We start from the raw sequence: 13,288 nt of genomic DNA on the forward strand, positions 1-13,288 counted from the left end.
ATGAATTGGCCTCTACTGCCTTCTGTGGTAGAGAATTCCACAGGTTCACCACTCTCTGGGTGAAGAAATTCCTCCTCATCTCTGTCCTAAATGGCTTACCCCTTATCCTTAGACTGTAACCCGTGGTTCTGGACTCCCCGACCATCGGGAACATCCTTCCTGCATCCAGTCTGTCTAGTCCTGTTAGAATTTTATAAGTTTCAATGAGATCCCCTCTCATTCTTCTAAACTCCAGCGAGTATAAGCCCAATCGACCCAATCTCTCCTCATACGTCAATATTGCGTCCAATTCTGGGCACCATACTTCAGGAAGGACGTGAAGGCTTTGGAGAGGGTGCAGAAGAGATTTACTAGCATGGTTGAAGGATTACAGTTAGGTGGATAGACTGGAGAAGCCGGGGTTGTTCTCCTTGGAGCAGAGAAGGCTAAGAGGAGATTTGATCGAGGCGTTCAAAATCATGACGGGTTTAGTTAGAGTAAATAAAGTGAAACATAGAAAAATAGGAGCAGGAGTAGGCCATTCGGCCCTTCGAGCCTGCTCCGCCATTCAATATGATCATGGCTGATCCTTGACCTCAATATGAGACCATGACCCCTCGTTCTAGACCCCCCCCCCCACTGTTTCCAATGGCTGAAGGGTCGATAACCAGAGGGCACAGATTTAAGGTCATTGGCAAAAGAACCAGAGGCGACATGAGGAAAAACTTTTTTACGCAGCGAGTGGTCAGGATTCGGAATGCGCTGCCTGATAGGGCGGTGGAAACAGATTCAATAGTAGCCTTCAAAAGGGAATTGGATAAATACTAGAGGGAGAAAAAATTGCAGGGATATGGGGAAAGAGCGAGGGAGTGGGACTAACTGGATTGCTCTTCGAAAGAGCCGGCGCAAACTCGATGGGCCGAATGGCCTCCTTCTGTGCTGTACTATTCTATGATTCTCTGCCTTCTTTACCCAGCGAGTGGTGAGAATGTGGAACTCGCTACCACAGGGAGTGGTTGAGGCGAATAGCAGAGATGCGTTTAAGGGGAAGCGAGATAAACACACGAGGGAGGAAGGAATAGAAGGTTATGCTGATGGGGTGAGATGAAGAGGGGTGGGAGGAGGCTCGTGTGGAGCACAAACACTGGCATGAGCCGAATGGCCTGTTCTGTGCTGTACATACTGTGTCATCCTATGTAACGAATGATCCCTGGGTCAGTCGCTGTCTCACAGGCGGAGCATAAATGGAGGTAGTAGTAAACCTCCCAAAGATTCCAGGCGAAGGCGACGGGTGTTAATTGGCCCTCAAGGAGTATCATTGTCTTAGAACCACCTCCAGTGAGTTAGCAACATGGTCTTGACTATAAAATATGTCAACTTCAAATTCAATCAAACCCCTTCCCATTCACTCCCATTGTATAGAATCCCAATGGCCTCAACCCCTTCCCATTCACTCCCATTGTACAGAATCCCAATGGACCAAACCCCTTCCCATTCACTCCCATTGTACAGAATCCCAATGGACCAAACCCCTTCCCATTCACTCCCATTGTACAGAATCCCAATGGACCAAACCCCTTCCCATTCACTCCCATTGTACAGAATCCCAATGGACCAAACCCCTTCCCATTCACTCCCATTGTACAGAATCCCAATGGACCAAACCCCTTCCCATTCACTCCCATTGTACAGAATCCCAATGGACCAAACCCCTTCCCATTCACTCCCACTGTACAGAATCCCAATGGACCAAACCCCTTCCCATTCACTCCCACTGTACAGAATCCCAATGGACCAAACCCCTTCCCATTCACTCCCATTGTATAGAATCCCAATGGGCCAAACCCCTTCCCATTCACTCCCATTGTACAGAATCCCAATGGACCAAACCCCTTCCCATTCACTCCCATTGTACAGAATCCCAATGGACCAAACCCCTTCCCATTCACTCCCATTGTATAGAATCCCAATGGGCCAAACCCCTTCCCATTCACTCCCACTGTACAGAATCCCAATGGACCAAACCCCTTCCCATTCACTCCCACTGTACAGAATCCCAATGGACCAAACCCCTTCCCATTCACTCCCATTGTACAGAATCCCAATGGACCAAACCCCTTCCCATTCACTCCCACTGTACAGAATCCCAATGGACCAAACCCCTTCCCATTCACTCCCATTGTAAAGAATCCCAATGGACCAAACCCCTTCCCATTCACTCCCATTGTACAGAATCCCAATGGACCAAACCCCTTCCCATTCACTCCCACTGTACAGAATCCCAATGGACCAAACCCCTTCCCATTCACTCCCACTGTACAGAATCCCAATGGACCAAACCCCTTCCCATTCACTCCCATTGTACAGAATCCCAATGGACCAAACCCCTTCCCCTTCACTCCCATTGTATAGAATCCCAATGGACCAAACCCCTTCCCATTCACTCCCATTGTATAGAATCCCAATGGGCCAAACCCCTTCCCATTCACTCCCATTGTACAGAATCCCAATGGACCAAACCCCTTCCCATTCACTCCCACTGTATAGAATCCCAATGGACCAAACTCCTTCCCATTCACTCCCATTGTATAAAATCCCAATGGACCAAACCCCTTCCCATTCACTCCCATTGTACAGAATCCCAATGGACCAAACCCCTTCCCATTCACTCCCATTGTATAAAATCCCAATGGACCAAACCCCTTCCCATTCACTCCCATTGTACAGAATCCCAATGGACCAAACCCCTTCCCATTCACTCCCATTGTACGGAATCCCAATGGACCAAACCCCTTCCCATTCACTCCCATTGTAAAGAATCCCAATGGACCAAACCCCTTCCCATTCACTCCCACTGTACAGAATCCCAATGGACCAAACCCCTTCCCATTCACTCCCACTGTACAGAATCCCAATGGACCAAACCCCTTCCCATTCACTCCCACTGTATAGAATCCCAATGGACCAAACCCCTTCCCACTCACTCCCATTGTACAGAATCCCAATGGACCAAACCCCTTCCCATTCACTCCCATTGTATAAAATCCCAATGGACCAAACCCCTTCCCATTCACTCCCATTGTATAGAATCCCAATGGACCAAACCTCTTCCCATTCACTCCCATTGTATAAAATCCCAATGGACCAAACCCCTTCCCATTTACTCCCATTGTACAGAATCCCAATGGACCAAACCCCTTCCCATTCACTCCCACTGTACAGAATCCCAATGGACCAAACTCCCTTCCCATTTACTCCCAATGTACAGAATCCCAATGGACCAAACTCCTTCCCATTCACTCCCATTGTATAAAATCCCAATGGACCAAACCCCTTCCCATTTACTCCCATTGTACAGAATCCCAATGGACCAAACCCCTTCCCATTCACTCCCATTGTATAGAATATCAATGGACCAAACCTCTTCCCATTCACTCCCATTGTATAAAATCCCAATGGACCAAACTCCCTTCCCATTATACAGAATCTCAATGGACCAAACTCCATCTCAATCATTCCCATTAGGTACCAACGAGGGCTCCAGGCTGGAAGGGTGCTGGTCCTGCACTCACCCTATCCCATCCGCTTGGGCTGCAGTAGGATAGGCGTGGTAGGATAGGTGTTGGATCTGGTCTCAATGTATCCCATCCCTTGGGCTGCAGTCGGATGGGTGCTGGACTAGTCCACTCTGAGCAGCGATAGGACTAGGATGGCCAACCCTGCAGGATTGTCTCCGGGAATTGAAGGTTAATCGCCAGAACACTTCTGCGAGCAACGCCCGGGAGAAAAAAAATCACAGGGGCATAAATCTACCTAAAGAATTGTGTATTCTTTTTTTCCATTTTCTTTGAAAACATGGGCTTATTCGTTCTAAAAATATTGGAGATGGGGAAAGAGGGCTGTTTGACCGAGAATTATCTAATCGGGTAAAGAAGAGTCTTCCCAATCGGCACGTGAACGGTGGGTCGCCGGGAAGATGAACGTGTTGGGCGACCAATGGCGGGAGTATGGTGGGGGGGGAGGTTGGAGGTCGGAGGTCATGTGATGAAACCTCCAGGTGTACGTCGAACCAGAGTTGGCAACTGTAGTCAGTGACATGAATCAGTCATTCATTAAAGAAAGACTTATGAAATAATACTGAGCGGCCTACGGGTGGCGCTGTCCAGGGAGAATATAAATACTCGGGCACGGGCCCAGCTTGCGCAGGACATTCTTAACAGGAACTAGTGAAGGACACAACTAGACCTCCATGTTGTAAAACAGTTGATTAAAGCTTTATTTAACGCTTAGACCAAGTGCCTAGTAGTTTTCTTACATCAGTCAGGGCAGGTGTTGATGGTATGGGCTTGGATGGGAGGAGTGATATTAAGATATCAAATTGACAATTAGATCCTTACTGGGTGTTGTGTTGCCTGTTCTACTCCATAGTGATGACGTCCTATCGACAACAACAACTTGCATTTATATAGCGCCTTTAACATAGTAAAACGTCCCAAGGTGCTTCACAGGAGCGATTATCAGACAAAAATTGACACCGAGCCACATAAGGAGGTATTAGGACAGGAACGAGGTAGGGTTTAAGGAGCGTCTTAAAAGTGGAAAGAGAGCCGGAGAGGTTTAGGGAGGGATTTCCAGAGCTTAGAGCCCAGGCAGCTGAAGGCACGGCCGCCAATGGTGGAGCGATTAAAGTTGGGGATGCTCAAGAGGGCGGAATTGGAGGAGCGCAGAGATCTGGGAGGGTTGTGGGGCTGGAGGAGGTTACAGAGATAGGGAGGGAGGGTGAGGCCATGGAGGGATTTGAAAACAAGGATGATAATTTTAGAATCGAGGCGTTGCCGGTCCGGGAATTAACGTAGGTCAGCCAGCACAGTGGGTGATCGGGACTCGGTGCGAGTTAGGTCACGGGGCAGCGAGCACAGTGGGTGCTGGGTGATCGGGGCTCGGTGCGAGTTAGGTCACGGGGCAGCGGAGTTCTGGATGAGCTCAAGTTTACAGAGGGTGAAAAATCAATCGAGCTGTCATTTGGGAGTTAGTGGGAGGTTTTCGAGCCTCGCACCCGTCACCAGTTCTTACGGTCAGTGGCACTTTGGAAAGGCTCTTCTCTCTCGACGTGATGTTTGGTTGGCGAGATATCACCAATGGGGCGGGGTTGACATGACCTGTAAACTAGCGGGGAGGGGCAACCTTCACCTTTGGGGATTTTGGCCCCTTCGATCCGAAGGAATTGAGGTAAATAAACAGCGCAAGGTAAACCGTCAACAGGACCTTTAACCTCTGAACTCCCGGTCACCTGTGGCGGAAGCTGTGTTTTAGACGATCAAAGCCGGAGCTGGAATCCGTAATCTGAATGCTATTTTCCATTGAGTTTTCTGTACCCTTCTCAGTGGCTCAGGGATTTGATCCGGCCAGAATTTGAGCTGTGCTATTCCAATGCTCTCCAGGCCGGCCACCCATCTTGTAAACCTGAGCTCTTCCAACACTCTGCTGGCGGTTTCATAACTCGCACAAAGTCCCTTTCACCCATCACCCCCCCGTCCTCACTGACCTAGAGTTGGGCGCTGGGTATCGGGAGCGCTGGGTATCGGGAGCGAGGCGCTGGGTATTGGGAGTGAGGTGCAGGGTATCGGGAGCGAGGTGCTGGGTATCGGGAGCGAGGTGCTGGGTATCGGGATCGAGGCGCTGGGTATTGGGAGTGAGGTGCAGGGTATCGGGAGCGAGGTGCTGGGTATCGGGAGCGCTGGGTATCGGGAGCGAGGTGCTGGGTATCGGGAGCGAGGCACTGGGTATCGGGAGCGAGGTGCTGGGTATCGGGAGCGCTGGGTATCGGGAGCGAGGTGCTGGGTATCGGGAGCCAGGCGCTGGGTATCGGGAGCGCTGGGTATCGGGAGCGAGGTGCTGGGTATCGGGAGCGAGGCACTGGGTATCGGGAGCGAGGTGCTGGGTATCGGGAGCGCTGGGTATCGGGAGCGAGGCGCTGGGTATCGGGAGCGAGGTGCTGGGTATCGGGAGCGAGGCACTGGGTATCGGGAGCGAGGTGCTGGGTATCGGGAGCGCTGGGTATCGGGAGCGAGGTGCTGGGTATCGGGAGCGAGGTGCTGGGTATCGGGAGCGAGGTGCTGGGTATCGGGAGCGCTGGGTATCGGGAGCCAGGCGCTGGGTATCGGGAGCGAGGTGCTGGGTATCGGGAGCGCTGGGTATCGGGAGCGAGGTGCAGGGTATCGGGAGCGAGGTGCTGGGTATCGGGAGCGCTGGGTATCGGGAGCGAGGTGCTGGGTATCGGGAGCGCTGGGTATCGGGAGCGAGGTGCAGGGTATCGGGAGCGAGGTGCTGGGTATCGGGAGCGCTGGGTATCGGGAGCCAGGCGCTGGGTATCGGGAGCGAGGCGCTGGGTAACGGGAGCACTGGGTATCAGGAGCGAGGCGCTGGGTATCGGGAGCGAGGCGCTGGGTATCGGGGGCGAGGCGCTGGGTATCGGGAGTGAGGCACTGGGTATCGGGAGCGCTGGATATCGGGAGCGAGGCGCTGGGTATCAGGAGCGAGGCGCTGGGTATCGGGAGCGAGGCGCTGAGTATCGGGAGCGAGGCACTGGGTATCGGGAGCGCTGGGTATCGGGAGCGAGGCGCTGGGTATCGGGAGCGAGGTGCTGGGTATCGGAAGCGAGGTGCTGGGTATCGGGAGCGAGGCGCTGGGTATCGGGAGCGAGGTGCTGGGTATTAGGACCGTTTCACGACTTCTGGATGTCCCAAAGCGCTTTACAGCCAATGAAGTACTTTTTGAAGTGTAGTCACTGTCGTAATGTGGGAAACACAGCAGGCAATTTGCGCACAGCAAGCTCCCGCAAACCGCAAACCACGAGCCAAGAGTAGGAACGGTCTCATTATTCGGTGAATGTAACAGTTGCAACCAAACTCTGCGATGGCGTCAGCACAGCGCAAACTAACGCCCGGCGACCATCACTCGAGAAGCCCGAACACAACGCAAAGCCGTGTGGGCTTCAAGGATATGTGGGGTGAAGGAGGGGGGGTGGATGGGAATCCATCAGTCGGCACAGTGCGCGGTGTTGCGAAAGGACTGGGCGAATGTGTGCCTTTACTGAGTCATGCTGGCCTCTCACGCCAGTCAATGAGCAGCTGGATCACAGAGTCCTCAGTGACGCATGCTGTTAAGAGCGACCTTTGGTACACTCCAGATGACTTTGCAAAGCTCTACCAGGCCCGAATTCCTCACATCCAGCGCCAGCGGGATATCGGAGCAGAAAGAAAGAACGTGCATTTATACAGCGCATTTCACAACCCCAGGATGTCCCATGTTTCTAGACACAAAAGGCATCAAGGGGTATGGGGAGAGAGCGGGAATATGGTATTGAGATAGAGGATCAGCCATGGTCATATTGAATGGCGGAGCAGGCTCGCAGGGCCGAATGGCCTACTCCTGCTCCTATTTTTCTACGCTTCAAAGCGCTTTACAGCCAATTAAGTACTTTTTGAGGTGTAGTCACTGTTGTAATGTGGGAAACGCGGCAGCCAATTTGCGCACAGCAAGCTCCCACAAACAGGAATGTGATAAATGACCAGATAATCTGTTTTTGTTAATGCTGGTTGAAGGGTAACTACTGGCCCCAGGACACCGGGGAGAACTCCCCCCCCTGCTCTTCTTCGAAATAGTAGCCGTGGGATCTTTTACGTCCACCTGAGAGAGCAGACGGGGGCTTCGGTTTAACGTCTCATCTGAAAGACGGCACCTCCGACAGTGCAGCGCTCCCTCAGCACTGCACCGGGAGTGCCGGCCTGTATTATGGGCTCAAGTCTCTGGAGTGGAACTTGAACCCACGACCTTCTGACTCAGAGGCGAGCGAGAGTGTGACCCACTGAACCACGGCTGACACTACAGCTGTAAATTATAATAGTGGATGGATGAAATTCTCAAACTTGAACTGTGAAAACATCTAACTGAGTAATTTGCATAGAATTATACAGAATTCACAGAAACAGGCCATTCGGCCCAACTGGTCCGTGCCGGTGTTTATGCTCCACACGAGCCTCCTCCCACCCCTCTTCATCTCACCCCATCAGCATCTCCTTCTATTCCTTTCTCCCTCGTGTGTTTATCCAGCTTCCCCTTAAAGGCATCTCTGCTATTCGCTTCAACCACTCCCTGTGGTAGCGAGCCCCACATTCTCACCGCTCTCTGGGTAAAGAGGTTGCCCCTGAATTTCCTATTGGATTTATTACTGACTATCTTATATTGATGGCCCCTAGTTCTGGTCTCCCCCTACAAGTGGAGACATCTTCTCTACGTCGACCCTATCGAACCCCCTTCACAATCCTAAAGGCCTCTATCAGGTCGCCCCCTCAGCCTCCTCTTTTCTAGAGAAAAAAGCCCCCGCCTGTTCAGTCTTTCCTGATAATTATAACCTCTCAGTTCTGGTATCAGCCTTGTGAATCTTGTCTGTACCTTCTGCAGCGCCTCTATATCCTATTTGTAACAGGGAGACCAGAACTGTGCACAGTGCTCCAAGTGTGGTCCAACCAAGTTTAGGATAACTTACTGGGTGCGATTGACTATTGGTTATGGTGCTGGATTAGCAACCTGGGGGTTGTGCGTTCAAGTGCCAGTTGCTGTCATGACTGGATCGGTTGGACACTGTTTCCCAAAGTTTCCCAATCCCACTCACCACATAGAAGATAGGAGCAGGAGTAGGCTATTCGGCCCCTCGAGCCTGCTGGGCCATTCAATGAGATCATGGCTGATCAAAAAATTGGCTTCTCCCCGTCGGGGAATCGAACCCCAGTCTCCCGCGTGACAGGCGGGGATACTTACCACTATACTAACGAGGACTTGGCACTAAGGCCACATCACAAGGCCAATGGAAGCTGTGGCTCAGGGCAGTTTCAATAACAAGCACGGCAAATAAAATCTCGTGGAAGCCAACAGGCCCCCGAAGGGTTAACGCCCGCCCTCCCAGGGGTGGAGGCCAGACTCCGAGAGGGCGTCAGCAAACCTCACCACAGAGAGTCCTATCTCGTAGGTGCAGAGACGACGACAACAACTTGCGTTGATATAGCGCCTTCAGCCTGGTAAAACGTCCCAAGGCGCTTCACGGGAGCGATTATCAGATAGAACATTGACACCGAGTCACGTAAGGAGATATGGGTCCACCAAAAGCTTGGTCGAAGAGGTAGGTTTTAAGGAGCGTCTTAAAGGAAAGAGAGAGAGGCGGAGAGGTTTAGGGAGGGGATTCCAGAGCTTAGGGCCCCAGGCAGCTGTAGGCACGGCCGCCAATGGTGGGGCGGTTAAAATCGGGGAGGCGCAAGAGGCCAGAATTGGAGGAGTGCAGAGATCTGGGAGGGTTGTGGGGCTGGAGGAGGTTAAAGAGATAGGGAGGGGAGGGTTCGAGGCCATGGAGGGATTTGAAAACAAGGATCGAGAACAATTTCAGTGTACGCCAAGACCACACAGTGCAGGGTCACAGAGATCCACGAGGCATAAAAAGGCGAGCTGGAGTGAGTCCATTCATTCCCCCCCCAACCCCTCCTCCCCCACCCCCCGCCAGACAGCATTGACCCTTGATGGGGAACAGTTCCACGGTGATCAACAGCCACCTTGTCCTAGTGGCCATTCTCCATGTGCGAGCCCAGAGAGTGAGCATTGGTCGGCTATTTGGCTTTGGGGGGCATCGCATCAGGAGGAGAGAGAGAAGCGGCGAGGTTTAGGGAGGGAATTCCAGAGCTTAGGGCCCAGGCAGCTGAAGACACGGCCGCCAATGGTGGGGCGGTTAAAATTGGGGATGCTCAAGAGGCCAGAATTGGAGGAGCGCAGAGATCTCGGGGGGTTGTGGGGTTGGAGGAGGTTAAAGAGATTGGGAGGGGAGGGTTCGAGGCCATGGAGGGATTTGAAAACAAGGATCGAGAACAGTTTCAGTGTACGCCAAGACCACACAGTGCAGGGTCACAGAGATCCACGAGGCATCAAGAAGTAAGCTGGAGTGTGTCCATTTATTCCCGCCCCCCCATCACCCCTGCCCCCAACCCCTCCTCCCCCACCCCCCGCCAGACAGCATTGACCCTTGGTAGGGAACAGTTCCACGGGGATCAACAGCCACCTTGTCCGAGTGGCCATTCTCCATGTGTGAGCACAGAGAGTGAGCATTGGTCGGCTATTTGACATTGGGGGGCATCGCGGCCTACTCCGATCACGCCATGGCCCGCTCTACACACACACACACACACACACACACACACACACAGGTCTGGGGTACTGGATAGCGACCGGGAGCAGAAAGCCTGGCTAATTTGCTCCCCCACCCCCTACCTACCCAGGGGTCCCCTGAGGCCAATGGTCACACCTCCCCTCCCCCTCCCCCTCCCCCACCGCCACCATCCAGGCTGGGAGCTGCCAACTCAGCCAGAGATACATATTTGTTTTTAAACCTGTTCACACGACACGCACAGCGAGTGCGGGCGAGGTGGGCCGCGAGCTCCACTGCCCTCACCGGACCACTGGGCCTCTCGGGATCCGAGTAGATCGGTCCGTAGGCACGACTTAGCAATAGTTCGGGCGTATCCCGAGAGCCTATGAGGTTCGTAACAGGACGAGAATGAAACGGAGTGAAAGGACAGGGACATAGGAACAGGAGGAGGCCATTCAGCCCCTCGAGCCTGTTCCGCCATTCAATGAGACCATTCCTGATCTGTATCTTAGCTGCATCTACCCGACTTGGTTCCGTATCCCTTAATACCTTCACCTAACAAAAATCTACCAATCTCAGTTTTGAAATTTTTAATTGACCTCCAGCCTCAACAGCTTTTCGGGGGAGAGAGTTCCAAATTGCCATAGAATAGAATCATAGAATGGTTACAGCACGGAAGGAGGCCATTCGGCCTGTCGAGCCTGTGCCGGCTCTCTGCAAGAGCGCTTCAGCTAGTCCCACTCCCCCGCCCTTTCCCCGTAGCCCTACAAATTTTTTTCCTTCAGGTACTTATCCAATTCCTTTTGAAAACCACGATTAAGTCTGCCGCCACCACCTTTCCAGGCAGTGGATTCCAGATCCTAACCACTCGCTGAGTAAAAAAGTTTCCCCTCATTTCGCCTTTGGTTCTCCTGCCAATCCCCTTAAATCTGTGTCCTCTGGTTCTCGACCCTTCCACCAATGGGAACAGTTTCTCTCTATCTACTCTGTCTAGACCCCTCATGATTTTGAACACTTCTATCAAATCTCCTCTTAACCTTCTCTGCTCTAAGGAGAACAACCCCAGCTTCTCCAGTCTATCCACCTAACTGAAGTCCCTCATCCCTGGAACCATTCTTGTAAATCTTTTCTGCACCCTCTCTAAGGCCTTCACACCCTTCCTAAAGTGCGGTGCCTAGAATTGGACACAATACTCCAGTTGGGGCCGAACCAGTGTTTTATACAGGTTCATCATAACTTCCTTGCTTTTGTACTCTATACCTCTATTTATGAAGCCCAGGATCCCGTATGCTTTATTAACTGCTTTCTCAACCTGCCCTGCCACCTTCAACGATTTGTGCACACATGCCCCCAGATCTCTCTGTTCATGCACCCACTTTAGGATTGTACCCTTTAGTTTATATTGCCTCTCCTTGTTCGTCCTACCAAAATGTACCACTTTGCACTTTTCTGCGTTAAATTTCATCTGCCACGTGTCTGCTCATTTAACCAGCCACGTGTCTGCCCATTTAACCAGCCATGTGTCTGCCCATTTAACCAGCCACGTGTCTGCCCATTTCACCTGCCACGTGTCTGCCCATTTCACCTGCCACATATCTGCTCATTTCACCAGCCACGTGTCTGCCCATTTCACCAGCCACATGTCTGCCCATTTCACCTGCCACGTGTCTGCCCATTTCACCTGCCACATATCTGCTCATTTCACCAGCCACGTGTCTGCCCATTTCACCAGCCACGTGTCTGCCCATTTCACCAGCCACGTGTCTGCCCATTTCACCTGCCACATATCTGCTCATTTAACCAGCCACGTGTCTGCCCATTTCACCTGCCACGTGTCTGCCCATTTCACCAGCCACGTGTCTGCCCATTTCACCTGCCACATATCTGCTCATTTCACCAGCCACGTGTCTGCCCATTTCACCTGCCACGTGTCTGCTCATTTCACCAGCCACGTGTCTGCCCATTTCACCTGCCACATATCTGCCCATTTCACCAGCCACGTGTCTGCCCATTTAACCAGCCACGTGTCTGCCCATTTAACCAGCCACGTGTCTGCCCATTTCACCTGCCACGTGTCTGCCCATTTCACCAGCCACGTGTCTGCTCATTTCACCTGCCACGTGTCTGCCCATTTCACCAGCCACGTGTCTGCCCATTTCACCAGCCACGTGTCTGCCCATTTCACCAGCCACGTGTCTGCCCATTTCACCTGCTACGTGTCTGCTCACTTCACCAGCCACATGTCTGCTCATTTCACCAGCCACGTGTCTGCTCATTTCACCAGCCACGTGTCTGCCCATTTCACCAGCCACGTGTCTGCTCATTTAACCAGCCACGTGTCCGCCCATTTCACCAGCCTGCCTGTGTCCTCTTGAAGTCTCTCACTCTCCTCCTCACTGTTCACTATACTTCCAAGTTTTGTGTCATCTGCAAATTTTGAAATTGTGCCCTGTACACCTTCCACTACCCTTTGTGTGAAGAAGTGCTTCCTGACATCACCCCTGAACGGCCTGGCTCTAATTTTAAGGTTATGCCCCCCTTCTTCTGGACTCCCCCCACCAGAGGAAATCGTTTCTCCCTACCCTATCGAATCCTTTGATCATCTTAAACACCTCAATTAGATCACCCCTTAATCTCCTACACTCCAGGGAATACAAGCCTATTCTTATAATTTAATCCTTTTAGCCCCCCGGGTATCATTCTGGTGAATCTACCCTGCACCCCCTCCAAGGCCAATATGTCCTTCCTGAGGTGCGGGGCCCAGAACTGAACGCAGTGCCCCAGATTGGGATCTGACCAGAACTTTATATAACTGAAGTCTAAACTCCACCCCTTTGTATTCCAGTCCTCTTGAAATAAAGGCCATTCGCCTTTTTCATTATATTTTTGTTCCTGCCCGCTAGTTTTTACTTATTACCATACTTGGACCCCTAAAATCTCTCAGTTCCCAGCTTCTCGCCATTTCGAAAATACTCTGATCTAACTTTCTGTGGGCCACGTGCCCACCTTGAACGCCGTCTGCCGCAGTTTTGCCCGCTCACGTAATGGTGAATTAAAGGAGTACTCACCACTCTCTGTCCCTGAGTCCGACTGTCACTCCGAGCCAGAGGTGCCACTAGA

The 13,288-nt window shown here is 52.1% G+C and overlaps 1 protein-coding gene across 1 annotated transcript in view; it reads right to left on the minus strand.

Moving 5' to 3' along the window:
* tfr2 (transferrin receptor 2) overlaps window positions 1–13,288 on the minus strand; it is a 157,712-nt gene extending 144,424 nt beyond the window's left edge. Inside the window, 1 exon segment of the mRNA XM_085977382.1 lies at window positions 13,237–13,288. The gene's annotated coding sequence lies outside the window, so the exon portion shown is untranslated.

The sequence above is a fragment of the Somniosus microcephalus genome, unplaced genomic scaffold (assembly GCF_052327205.1).
Source record: "Somniosus microcephalus isolate GS21.2 unplaced genomic scaffold, FLI_Smic_1.0 unresolved_chr4, whole genome shotgun sequence".
Classification (NCBI taxonomy): domain Eukaryota; kingdom Metazoa; phylum Chordata; class Chondrichthyes; order Squaliformes; family Somniosidae; genus Somniosus; species Somniosus microcephalus.